The following is a 14,051-nucleotide window of genomic DNA, read 5'->3' on the forward strand; positions in this document are numbered from 1 at the left end:
ATAGTAATTTATCATGACTACTTAACCAATGCCTTAGTTACTAGTTTGAATTTTGTATCTCAATTGCAGCATGAGATCCTTCTCCAGCTTCTACTTCCTCTCATTTCTTTTCTCCTAAACCCAATGTATTTAAGTCTTAGGGAGTTCTCCAGGGCTTTTCTCTAGCTGCATTGACACTGGTCCCTTTCCAGTCTATTCCTTCACTATCCTCCTTGCTATGTTGCATGTTACTCTGACTTAACTTCATTCCTGTGCGTTACATCCTTTCATTATCCCCTGGCCTAGATATAGAACTGGAATTACATTTGAAATCTTTTTCTTGGGTTATACAGGTGGTCTTGCCCAAGAGCTGTTCCCATTTATTGTTAGCACATTTGTACTAATACCCCACTTAAACAATAGGTTCACAGAATCAAGAGTGCTAAATTTAAAAGGGACCTAATCCAACTCTCTCATATTGCAAATGAGTCTTAAACAGGGGAAAAGATATGTCCAAGATCATGTAGGTAGTAAATGGCAGAGCCAGGTCAGAGTTGTTTTAATCTGTATTTTTCTAATCAATAGTGATTTAGAGCATTTTTTTTCATATGACTATAGATTGCTTTAATTTTGTCATCTGACAATTGTCTGTTCATATCCAATAACCATTTATCAATTGGGGAGGCTTCTATCTAAATTACCAGGCTTTCTGGTTCCTGGAGGTGTTATGTTTATTGATTTTAAAAGATTTATTTAAGTCTATTACAATTTTGTATGTATTTAAAGACATTATTCTGAGAAGAGATACATAGGTTTTACCAGATTGTTAAAATAGCCCATGACACAAATAGGTTAAGAACCCATTCAGTAGAGTCAAACTCAGTCTTTTAAAAAAAAATTTATTAAAGCTTTTTATTTTTCAAAACATATGCATGGATAATTCTTTGACATTAACTCTTGCAAAACCTTGTGTTCCAATTTTCCCCTCTTCCCCCATCCCCTCCCCTAGATGGCAAATAGTCCAATATATGTTAAACATGGTAGAGATATATGTTAAATCCAATATATGCATATATATTTATATAATTATCTTACTACACAAGAAAAATAAAATCAGACCAGAAAAAAAAAAGAGAAAGAAAATAAAATGAAAGCAAACAACAAAAAAGAGTGAAAATGCTATGTTGTGGTCACTCTCAGTTCCCACAGTCCTCTCTCTGGGTGTAGTTGGCTTTCTTCATCACTGAATAATTGGAACTGATTTGAATCACCTCGTTGTTGAAGAGAGCCATATCCATCAGAATTGATCATCGGATAGTCTTCTTGTTGCCGTGTACAATGATCTCCTGGTTCTGCTTATTTCACTTAGCCTCAGTTCATGTAATTCTCTCCAAGCTCCTCTGCAATCATCCTGCTAGTCGTTTGTTACAGAAATATATATCTATATATTTTATATTTATATATATATGTTTGAATAGTAATATTCCATAACATTCATATGCCATAACTTATTCAGCCATTCTTCAACTGATAGACATCCATTCAGTTTCCAGTTTCTTGCTACTACAAAAAAAGCTGCCACAAATATTTTAGCACATGTGAGTCCCTTTCCCTTCTTTATTATCTCTTTGGGATATAAACCTAGTAGTAATGCTGCTGGATCAAAGGTATGCACTGTTTGATAACTCTTTGAGCATAGTTCCAAATTGCTCTCCAGAATGGTTGGATCAGTTCACAATTTCACCAACAATGCATCAGTGTCCCAGTTTTCCCACATCTCCTCCAACATTCGTCGTTATTACTTCCTGTCATTTTAGCCAATCTGAGAGGTATGTAGTGGTATCTCAGCGTTTTCTTAATTTGCATTTCTCTGATCAATAATGATTTAGAGCTCCTTTTCATATGAATAGAAATGGTTTCAATTTCTTCATCTGAAAATTGTTCATGTCCTTTGACCATTTATCAATTAGAGAATGACTTGAATTCTTATAAATTTGAGTCAATTCTCTATATATTTCAGAAATGAGGTTTTTATCAGAACTATTGAATATAATTTTTTTCAGTTTATTGCTTTACTTCTGATGTTGTCTGCATTAGTTTTGCTAAACTCAATCTTAAAAGTTCTTCTCTTATGACAATTCTCTCATACATAAGTTAAGATCAACTATGATCCCTTAAGTAATGCAACTATGTAGAAAAGTTATCATAAGTGAGGCATGAAACAAAACATATATGCAACTTTTGATACAATCAACTACCCTCTCCTCCTGGATAATATCTCTTTCTTCAGCTAACAATACATTGTTTCCTATTGATTCTTAATCTTTCTGAATTTTTTTTTTAATTTAGACAGAAGCCAGAAGCCTGGATCTTCATTAGTGGACCTCTACTCTGGAGCTAAAAACCTAAGAAAGATTTAGAACCATTGGAATACACCATCCTCCACCCTTTGCTCCTTTGTTCATTTACTTCTTCAACTTCAATAGGTTCATGCTCATCCAATTCTCACCAATCACTCATTTCTTTTTTTTTTTAAACTATTGTCCTGTAAGAAATGAGAAAAAAGAACGATTACTAAAAAATATGGAAAGTTCAGGTTGGCACTCTTCTGCTTAAAAACCTTCACTGGTTCCTGCTTTCTTGTAGAATAAAATACATACCCCTTAGATTGACATATAAGTTTTTGCATAATCACAATCATAGAATCTCAGGGGTTTTACTGGGTTTGAATGATTTTGTCAAATTTTGCATTGAATTCATATTGATATTGACGTGACTTGTTTTCTCTAGAAGTATGTCAATTCATTGACTGGTTATGGGATAAAAATTTCATATTTAGAGTTCCAATTGTTAAATTAACATTTATAGATGGTCTAAAAACTGTGTGATGCTTAGCACCTTCTGCCCATTATCTGGCCACTCTACTGCCACCCCCATTATGGAAATATAAGAAAAACTAAAGACAGTTTTGCAATTTTGTGGACTACAGTGGGCAAAGAATTCATTAGTGAGTCAACATACTAGGACATGTTGGCTAAGTTGTTTCTCAGAAGATTCAGTCTATCCCCAAAACTATACCTGAATCCTTTTTCAGAATAATGACACCTGCCAGATCCTATACTTCATTGGCTTAGACTTCAGAAATCCAGAGTCCCCTCTATACCATAAGGAAACAATGAAGTAGGATTTTGTGGAGGCAGTTTCCTTTTACTAACAAAAGAATAAGTCAACTTTCATTCATTATGTTTGACCATGATATTAGTAAGTGCCCAAATAAAGTAATATAAGAATAAATCTGATTCTCTGGGTAACTAGAGAAATAAAGTTTATATAATGTATATCAGTGCATTACACATTATGATGTATTATAGGTTTTAATACATAATATGTTTAGGTATTTCTGAAGTGTTTTCATCTCTGTGAGAATCCAAACGTCCCTGAGTTCCCAAAAGGGAATATAGAATTGTGAAACTATACCACCATTCTTCCAATCACCCACATTTGCAAGCTCAATGTCATCCTTGGCTTTTTTCTCTCATTAACTTCACATATCTAATGAGTTGTCAAATCATATTTCTTCCTCTGCATCATCTCTCTCATGTATCCAGGAGTGAAATAGAACCAGGTCCAGTGTATGCTAGGATTGTTCAATTTTCAGTGGGAACATTTGTACTTCAGAAATCAACAGACACTACAAATCAAAGTCTGATTTATTGTTTTGTTGATTTTCTAGACTTAAGAAAGTGATGGAGAATGTTAATAATGCAGATTAAACTTACAGGTGTGTCTTGCAGGTATATATATTCCTGAGCTAGTAGTTAAACATTTATCATCACTTCCCTTTCTAATGTTTGTTATCCCTGGCTTTAAGACTTAGCTCAAGAATTATCTCCTCTAGGAATGCCATCCTGGTCCTCCTAATTACTAGCACCATCCCTTCTAAAGTTATCTTTCATCTACTTTGTATTTATCTTGTAAGTATTGATTTATATGTGTCTTTCCCACTAAAATGGAAGCTAGTTGAGAATAAGAACTGTTATTTTTTTTCTCCATGTCCTTAGTATTTAGAACAGTTCCTGGCACATAGAAAATGTTTAATAAATGATTTTTTATTGGAAAGTAATATGACACTATGTGTAGGTGAATACATTTATAATTTTTTTCTTCTTATCCCCTTGAAACTTCTTTTTTGCCATAATCAGTGATTTCCCCTAGAAATAGTGCCACACTTCTAATCAAATAGCGGAGACTTCCTGCTTATCTTGCTGGGAATAGGGAACTGACAGTTTTGACTGCACTGAACTTTGACTGCACTGACTGCCCGGTAAACGAGTGAACAACAATTGACTTTGGGATTAAGGACTGTGAGGTCATAGTGGATGAGCCAAGATTCTATTTACTGATAACTACAGGAAGAAGGAAGACTCAGAGCATGGGAACCTACCATGAATCCCTATGAATTGGTAAGCTAAGAACAAGTCTTCCCTTTTTTACACTCAGTGGCCTGAAACTAGATCTGGAATGCATGCCCTTCCTCTTTTCACAAATTGAATATGGTTGGAGATTCTCCGGTCATACTCATTAATGGGGAGGCTAAGAAGAAAGAATTTGGGAAGTTGATTGGAAGCAGATGACTGCATTTAGAAATATTTAACATTTGACTTTCATTTTCAAGGCCTACAATAAACTATGGGAACATAGTATGGTGAGTTGCTGTGTTCTGGAAATGTGAGGATTGTTGACTAAAAGAGGAAGTTCCAGATGTAGGAACAAAGTTCTAAAGTCAAAATTTTCCTATTTTTAAATATTTTTAGCAATATTCTATACCATCCCCCAGCTAAGTGCTGAACTTAAATAGCAGGGTTTTTTTTGTTTGTTTGGAAAGGGAAGAGAATAGAAAGTACATTTGCCTGATGAAAAACTACTTAATTCTCTTTCCCCTAAACTATCCCCTTCTCCTATCTTCTCTCTTACTGTAAAGGGTTACACTATTTTCCCACTCTTTCAGAATGCATAAAAGTCATCCTGGAATCCTCACTATCTTTCACCCCTTCACATTAATTATGTATTTCACCTCCAAATTGTTGCCAAGAGGGATGATTTTACTCTGCAACATCTCTCCAATCCTTCTCTGACATTGCCATCACTGTATGGCAAGCCTTGACTACCTGAAACCTTGATTACTACAATTGCCTGCTGGTTGGTCTTCCTACCTCAATTTTTCCCCATTCCAATCTACTCTTCATTCAGCTGATAAGGTACAAGAAGTCATGATGTTACAGGTCGTGAAGATAAGGAGTTGTCCAGAACGAAACCACAGGCTCAGCCATTTCCAGTCAAGAGGCAAAACTTGATCATAACCCTTAGCAAGCCAGCAAAGTTCCTAATGAGTTGGCAATTACCAAGGAGTGAGCTGGGTCCTTTTACTGGGAAAGGACTTAGAGCAAGATATACAAACCCTGCTAATTGTCTACGTCAGTAAATCAACTGGTGATCATGGTGGTCCTGTTTCTTTGAGATAGCCTTGGGAGTTGACATCTACAACTTAACTCCAGATAAGCAAGGTAACAGTGGGTCTCAGTACAGGATAGCTCCAGTATGTGATAATTTCAGTACAAGATAATTCTACAGGGTCATTCTGCTCCTCACTAGGGCCCACTCAGATACTGGGTTGCAACCAGGGACATAGTCTTTTGCTAGATTCCATTGACACCAAATCACTTAGCCCTGTTTGCCTCAGTTTCCTCTTCTAGAAAATAAGCTGGAGAAGGAAATAATCTGTTCCAATATCTTTGCCAAAAAACCCCCTGAAAGAACTGAATAATAACTAAATTGAGGCTCATGAAGGGAGTCCCCTGGTGTGTAACTGTAGTATTATACTCCTCTCATCAGATAATTACTCAGACTTAAGGAAAACCAGCATGCAAGCCAATTTGAAGTGATCACCCTGCAATGACACTGCTACAGGGCTCCAAGTGTCATATGGTACACACACAAAGTGGCAGCTAAGGTCCACAGGAGTCATATGAGCAAATACTTACGGCATTGTCTTTGTTAAGAGACACTAAAAGCAGCATTTGTTAAGCAATACTGCTTAACATACTTCGCATAGACTAAGGAAAATTTGATTTTTTGTTCAACAAACTAACTTCTATATTTCTTGATAAATGATATACACACATATACACACTCATACGTATGTATGTGTGTGTGTGTGTGTGTGTATATATAGTATTTGAAGAAAAGCACGCATTTAGAAAATTAAGGTCAACACAGAAATGGCACCTAAAAATGCTTATCATTATGTACAGTAAAAATTTTTTATAGTTCAATATGTTTCAGGATGAGCCTATTTAAATGTTCCCTATCTTACAGCATGCTCCAAAAAAATGGCAATCAGGATAATGAAGGGTCTTGAGTCTCTGCCATGTGAGAATTCATTGAAGGAAATGGAAATGCTTAGACAAGAGAAGATTTAAGACAAATCTAGTTCTAACTATTTGAAAGCTATCAGATAAAAGAGAGATTATACTTGTTCCACTTAGCCCCAGAGGCCAGAACTAGGAGTAATGAGTAGAATTTGAAAAGAGGCAAAGTGATGTTTGAAGTAAGGGAAAACTCTAACAATTAGAGCTATCCCAGAACAGAATGGTTTGTCTCATGAGATGATAGGTTTTCTCAAGGGAAGTTCTTCAGTCAAAATGACTAACAGGACCCCAGTAGCATCCCCATTCTGCTGATTGAAGAAATCTCAGGGAAAATTAAAACTTCCAAATCACCTTGTCGAAGTGAGACCAAAAGTAACAATTCAAAGCCCCTTTCCCCCATGACTAAGATTAAATACAACTGCCCACCAATTCCTCAAGTCTTTTCACCATCCTAACTTTCATGAGCATGAATCAGCACCAATTCCCAAGACCAAAATTCTTATTCCCTTCCCTCAATGCCCTCAATGTCTCGTTAGACTCAGATAAGAGCCCTACAAAAACTCACAAAATTCCACCAGAGGGAACCAGACCTGTTTCCACCATCCTCTCCTGACGGTCCTTCATATTGTAAGTACATTCCCGCAATAAAGCTAGCTAGCTTTATTGTCTTATTTTATGCTCCATATTTCCTACATAACTCCAGTCCCAAAACCTACTAGTATGTTATGGATCATTCCTCTTGGTGGATATGAGTGAATGCTCTGCAGAATGCCCTATTACTTTGTAAGGGACAAGAGAGTGGGAGTAAGAGTACTAGAATGGAGAGTTTCAATCTCTTCCAGTTTTTTCAAGCTTCTCTTTGGATTTTTACTCTCTACATGCTTTGGACTTTTCTGGCTTCCAGCTTCATAGAGAGAAGATGGAAAATGCTAATTCCACTTCAGGCTGCTAGAGGAAAAGATTCTGGAAAGAAATAGAACTTACTGTGTTCCAGGGACTGTGCTAAGTGCTTTATAAGTATTATACAATTTGATCTTCACAATAACCATGGGAGGTTAGTATTATCATCCCCATTTTATAGATAAGGAAACTGAGGCAAAAGACTAATTGACTTGTTTAGGATCACACAGTTAGTTAGTGTCTTGAACTCTTAGCTCTTCTTGAGTCCAGTGAGCCATATAGCTACTCCATCATGTCCCTATCTTCAGCTTGCTGCACTACACACTTCAGGGAACTTCCCCCCTTAGGTGAGATCTAGGACTTTCTCTCTCTTGGATACGCTGAGTTGCCTCCTCCCAATGGATGAGCTCCTTCACTCTGTATTGTCTGGTATATATTATTCTATGCATGCTTTCTCTTGATTTCTGTTTGCTATTGAATTGAATAAATGGATTTCTTTGACAATTGCTATAATTGCTATGTGTGTTCATTGTAAAAGCATCATTTGGTGGAAGAGCCTTGAATATAAAGTTCACCATTAATAAAAGAGCAATCAGAAGTTACCCTGAACCTGGAACTCACATCCCCTAAACTAACAATATTTAAAGCAGCATATATATAATTCTAGCCTATTTACCCCAACCCCCACAAACCCCACAGGTATCTCTGTTCTGCCACCCTTTGAGCCATACAATACCCCCATGCTACATGTGTGAGTATAGCCTTTTCAACATTTGTACTGGGTTTGGTTATTCTAAACCTCCTTATAGCTGTGACCACCTTTTTTGGATATGGTTTGGACTGGGTGGCCATTGAAGTTCTTTCCATTCTGAAATTCTCCAAAAATCTGGGGAAGTGATATTCTTTAGAAAACTTAGGTTTTTCTACTCACAGATCACCTTCTCAAGGTTCTTTGCAGACCTAAGAGTGCAAAAATAAAATTTCTCGAAGTATGGGTTTGGGAGGAGGCAGGATGAGATAATGGTTTTCCATATCAAGTTCCACTTGTGTGGCCTGAAGCGTTTATTACACATACTGCACCTTTATTTTTAGAAATTAGGAAAAAATGCCTTTTTTTTCTTTTCTTTTTTTTTTTTTTGACTATTAACATTTAAAGAATAAGCCCTGGACTGAAAGAAAAGGCAAAAACTTCCTTGTTGGAATTCGTGGAAAAGGAATATATGTGTAAACCTCAGGAAATTCACCTAAAGAAATGACTTTGAAAAGTTTTTTTTATTATTATTATTTTATTTTTTATTTTTTATAAAGTTTTTTATTTTCAAAACATATGCATGGTAATTTGACAACACTGACCCTTGCATAGCCTTGTGTTTCAGATTTTCTCCTCCTTCCCCTCATCCCCTCCCCTAGATGGCAAGCAATTCAATATATGTTACACATATTAAAATATATGTTAAATCCAATATGTATAAACATTTATACAATTTATACAATTATCTTGCTACACAAGAGAAATCAGATCAAAAAAAAGTAAATGAGTAAGAAAACAAAATGCAAGTGAACAACAACAAAAACAGTGAGAATGTTATGTTGTGATCCACATTCAGTTCTCACAGTCCTCTCTCTGAGTGTAGATAGTTCTCTTCATCACAAGATCATTGGAACTGGCATCAATCATCTCATTGTTGGAAAGAATCATGTTTATCAGAACTGATTATCATGAAAAGTTAAAGAAAATAAATGTACTTGGAAAGAGAATATATTAAAAACAAAAAAAAAAGGATATGATTTGTGGTCAATAAAACACACATAGCAAAAGGTTGCTTTTATCAGAGATTTTCCCCTTTTATTTTCATTCCATTTTTCTTTCTTCCAGATTCTCCTTTTGAGCATTTCTAGGCAGCTAGATGGGATAGTAGATAGAAAAATCAGACATGTAGTTAGGAAGACCTGAATGCAAATGTAGCCCCAGGCACTTATTCAATGAGTGACCTTGGGCAAATGATTTAACACTGCCTTAGTTTCCTCACCTGCAAAATGAGCTGGAAAAAAAATGGCACACCACTCCAGTACTTTTGAAAACCCCCACCTAGGAACACGAAGACTCAGACATGACTGAAATAACTAGGCAACAACACTAAGCAATTCAGCATTTTTCATTTACCAATGAAGAATGCATCTTTTTAATACTTAGAAATTTGAAAAGTATGAAAAGATGGGGAAATGAACCTCTTCCTCTTCATTTTAAATGTAGCTAAGGGGTTTAAATAATGATAGTTTGAAATAATTTAAAATAAAAATGATATTGTGAATAAAACTGGCTATTGGAATTCTATCATAAAATTATTTGGAGATAATTTTATATAATATCAGTTCAAAGTGAAATCTTTTTCTTATCCCTTTTTCCATTCTCTTTAGCAAAACAAAAGAAAAGAGGGGGAAATCTCAAATGAATGTTTATGATATATGCTGGAGTATTTTAAAATTGAATACTTCCCAAATGTCTAAACAGCATTAATTCATTACTCTTCCCACAAGTCTTTTGCAGAGGGTTACTAAGGTACCAAACCCACACCATTGCTTTGTCTTTCCCAATTACTTTTCATGTACTGAAGCTACAGAGTAGCTAAGATTTTGATCTCCTGCTGCTAATTCAGTGCCCCAGGAGGAATATCGTCTTTTCCTAGGTAATGCATCACTTGTTCAAAATACCTGATTTCTTTGTTACAGAATATTTCCTTTAAAATATAGATGCCTTGAGATTACTTTTAAAACACTTTTCCTGAAAACTTCAAAAGTTATTAGGGAAGGGGAGAGAACTATTGCCCAGTGTACAGTCACCATCAAAGAAAAAAAATACAAAACCTCTAGAGTTTGAGAGAAAGGAGGAGACAGTTGGCTGTTTCTATACTATTAATGATCTCTGTGACCCTCAGTTAAAGCACTTCTTTAGTGCTCATGATGATAGGACACTGGTTATAAGCTCTCACAGGCCAGTCTGGTGACAGACTAAGGATCTTGCATCTGAGTATCAGACTAGTTAAATTCAGAGAGGGTTCATCATCAGAGAACTGGTCACCTACTAATGAATTGGAAGAATCCCAGCTAGTCACAAAGCCTGGAGCTTGAATGAAGATTGTTCTTCTTTGGGGATAAATTTAATGAATGCTGTTGCTGCTTCTCCTTCCCCTCTCCTTCTCCTCCTTCTTCTTTGTAGGAGATCACTAAATATTTGTTCAATTGACCTGAATTACTTGAATATCCCCCTTTTGACCTTTGGAGCAATAGGGAACCAAGCAGTTGATATGCATCAGTGTCATAATGACAGCATCCAAGAGTTCTGTTTCTGATAATCCAGAAAAGGTTTCAACTCTACCTAGACATATTTTTTACCATTCCCCTTTTTTCTAGCATCCCTTCCTTTTCTCCCTTGCATCCTTCCTCCTTCCCTAGCCACATAAATAAACTGTACAAAGCCTGACTTGAAGGGCCTGGTACATTCTTGGTGAGTATGCAGCTCAATAACTACTAAACATCTCTCGGAATATCCCTAAAACCTATCATACTTTTTCTCAAGGTAGAGAGACCAACAAATCACTGGACCACTCCATGTCTAGCACAGTAAATTTCTATAGATCCTATCTTTGTACAGAAGGTGGGAAAACTACAACTGCCCCAGAATTCCAAATCCTAGTATGATTAGGAATGACCTGAAACTATTCCAGGGTTACAATTCAGGAAATCTTTTTTCTGCCTGGATTAGCTTCTAGCTCATAGACTTAAGATGACTATGATTGGGAGAAATAGGACCTGTTTACCTGTTGTATAGTTAAGAGAGGTTAAGGGGTTTGCTTATAATGACACAACTAGCAAACCAGAATAGTTCTTTACAGTCCTATCCCAGTACTGATTCTAATATGGCCATCTGCCTCTCACTATGTGCTACCAAGGAAACCCAGGCTTTTCCTTTCCTCTACATAGACTAACCTCATCAACGGGCAGTGAATACTAGCAGCGTGGGAAGAAAACAGAAATATCATGTCAATTCACAGGATCTTTAGATACAGACCTGACAGCAACTTTAGGGGCCCCACAGCCTAACCCTTTTGTTTTACAAATGAGGAAACTGACTCAGAGGTTAAAAGCAATTGCCCAAGATCATGTAGGTTATAACTGACAAAGGTAGAACTTGAACCCACATCCATTAATTCCAAATCTATTGTTCTTTCAGAGGCTTCTAAAAGCCAGCTGTAAATAACCACATGCTATAGCTAACAGAATTAAGAGAAATACCATTATGTGGTGATCTTATTTTAAAATAAGTAAAATAGTTCTTTCTGGGGGAGAGGTGCAGGTTTCTCTGGGGAGGTTTTCTGGAGGCAGCCTTAGTTTCAGTTGAAAGTAATAATCACCCAAAGCGCAGCCAGGTGATAAAAGTTCAGATCTTTTATTGTCTCTAATATAGCCCGGTTAGCTTAGAGGCTTCATTTGAAATCTCTCTATCTGGTTCCAAGAGCTCCCTCCAAATGTCTCCAAATCCAAAGGTTTTGTCCTTCAGCCTCTGCCTCTGCTTTCTTCAGCCTCCAGCCAGCACAAAGATGGAATGAATCTCTTGTCTTCTTCACTTGGGGCTCGGCTAGTTTTCTGGTGAGTCTTTCAGACCAGCTTGGTCTCAGTGGGGGAAGTGCAGGAGCCCAGCCACCACAGAGAGTCTTCTCAATCTTCCGCTGAACTCTCGACTCGTAGCTTCTTCCTCTGAAAACTCTTCTTCCGCTACCAGCCAGCCAAGTGGAAAATATTCTTTGGAATGAATCACTCTTCACTGGCTTATATATGACTCTTCTGAGAGAATGGTATTATGGGTTTTCTCCCATAGTGCTCTCTGGCCCTAAGAGCTTCAAGGGAGGTGTGAATTCAGATATCTCATACTAAACCCTGAAATCTCCCAAACGTGTGAACTCCAATGAGTAAAGGTGCAAACACAAGCTAGTTCTACTTAGTACCTTATTTCAGGTTCTGGCCCAAAACATCTTCTTGTAAGATCAGATCAATAATCTATCAACTCTAATGAGTTAGCAGTTTGTAAAGATTCCAACACCATTACATCCAATTCTTACAAAGGGGTCACTCATAAGCATATACTTAGACACTCCCAATTCCCTAAATGCATTTTGCACAAATTGATTTTGAAAATGTGAGCATAAACATCTTCTCCCTAGTGTCATACTATCTCTCAACCTGGCCAAAAAAAAAAAAAAAAGTTCTGAAAAGGGTTTGAATGTTGAGCAGAAGACAGCATTCACAAATTTGTGCAAAGGAACATGGAGGGTATGAAAAGAGAATAGAAATCCAAACACATTGAAATAGAATTCCATCTCAAAGCGAATAAGAGAATTACCAAGTCTGGCATGTATTTTATGGATTAGAATTCTGCTGGCTATGTTCCTCTGAATAGCATGTTTGTGAAGTCATAAATATACTTGAGTTAACTTTGAAAGTTGAGTTAACATTGAAAAATGTTTTCAAAAATCCTTAGCATTTATACAACACCTTGAGATTTGCTGAGTGCTTTACAATTATCTCTTTTTATCCTCATAACGACCCTGACAGGTGCCATTATCGTCATCATTTTACAAATGAGAAAATTGAGGGCAGACAGGTTAAGTGACTTGCCTAGGGTCACATAGTTTATAAGTGTCTGAAAGTTTGAACTCAGCTCTTTCCAATTACAAAACTCTATACACTGACTCATTTGAATGGAAACATTATTGCCAGCAACAGAAGTATATGATGAGTGAATACAATAGAAGTATATGAGGAGTGAATAAAGTGGTGGACTTGGAGTCAAGAAAAACTGAATTCAGATTTGTTGTTTAGATACTTTTCAAATTTGTTCCTCTTTTTGAGACCCCATTTGGGATTTTCTTGGCAAAGATGGAGTGGTTTGTCATTTTCTCCTCCTGCTCATAGTTCAAATGAGGAAACAACAGGGTTAGTGACTTGACCAAGGTCACACAGTTAGTGTCTGAGGCCAGATTTGAATTCAGGAAGATGAGTCTTCCTGACTCCAGACCTAGCTGCTTCAAATTCCAAATAAATGTTATTTATTATTTATGTATATATTTATTAGAATTTTTATGTATTTACTAGACTTAGACTTTATCATATTATTTCATTGCAATCTGTTTCAGGCAACTGCCTAGAATTTATTCACTAAATGGTCACAATTTCTACACATGGACTTGCCTAAGTGATTTGTCTTCATTAGTCAGTCAGTCAATAAGCATTATTGAATGCTTACTATATGCCAGGCACTGTGCTAAGCCCTGAGAATATAAAAAGAGGCAAAAGAAAATCCCTGCCCTCAAGAAGTTTACAATCTAACAGGGCAGACAACAAGCAAACAATATGTACAAACAACTTAGATACAAGATAAATAAGAAATTGTTTAGAGAGGAAAGTCACTAGAATTAAGAAGTTAAAATATATTCTTTTCTGAAAATTTAATCCTCAAAAGATTCTTAAAATAAAACATATATGGATATTAGAATCCCTCAGAAAAATGTCATGAGTCTCTTCAAGTGTTTGCTATTTAAAATAGAAATCATTACTTCATGAGACATTTCAAGAGATCTGACACACCACCAAAGGCAGATCAGTCATATGTTATTATCTCCATTTTACAGATGAAGCAACTAAGTGTGGGTGACTTCCCACTGAGGCTAATCAATATGCTCATCCATG

The sequence above is a fragment of the Antechinus flavipes genome, chromosome 3 (assembly GCF_016432865.1).
Source record: "Antechinus flavipes isolate AdamAnt ecotype Samford, QLD, Australia chromosome 3, AdamAnt_v2, whole genome shotgun sequence".
Taxonomy (NCBI): Eukaryota; Metazoa; Chordata; class Mammalia; order Dasyuromorphia; family Dasyuridae; genus Antechinus; species Antechinus flavipes.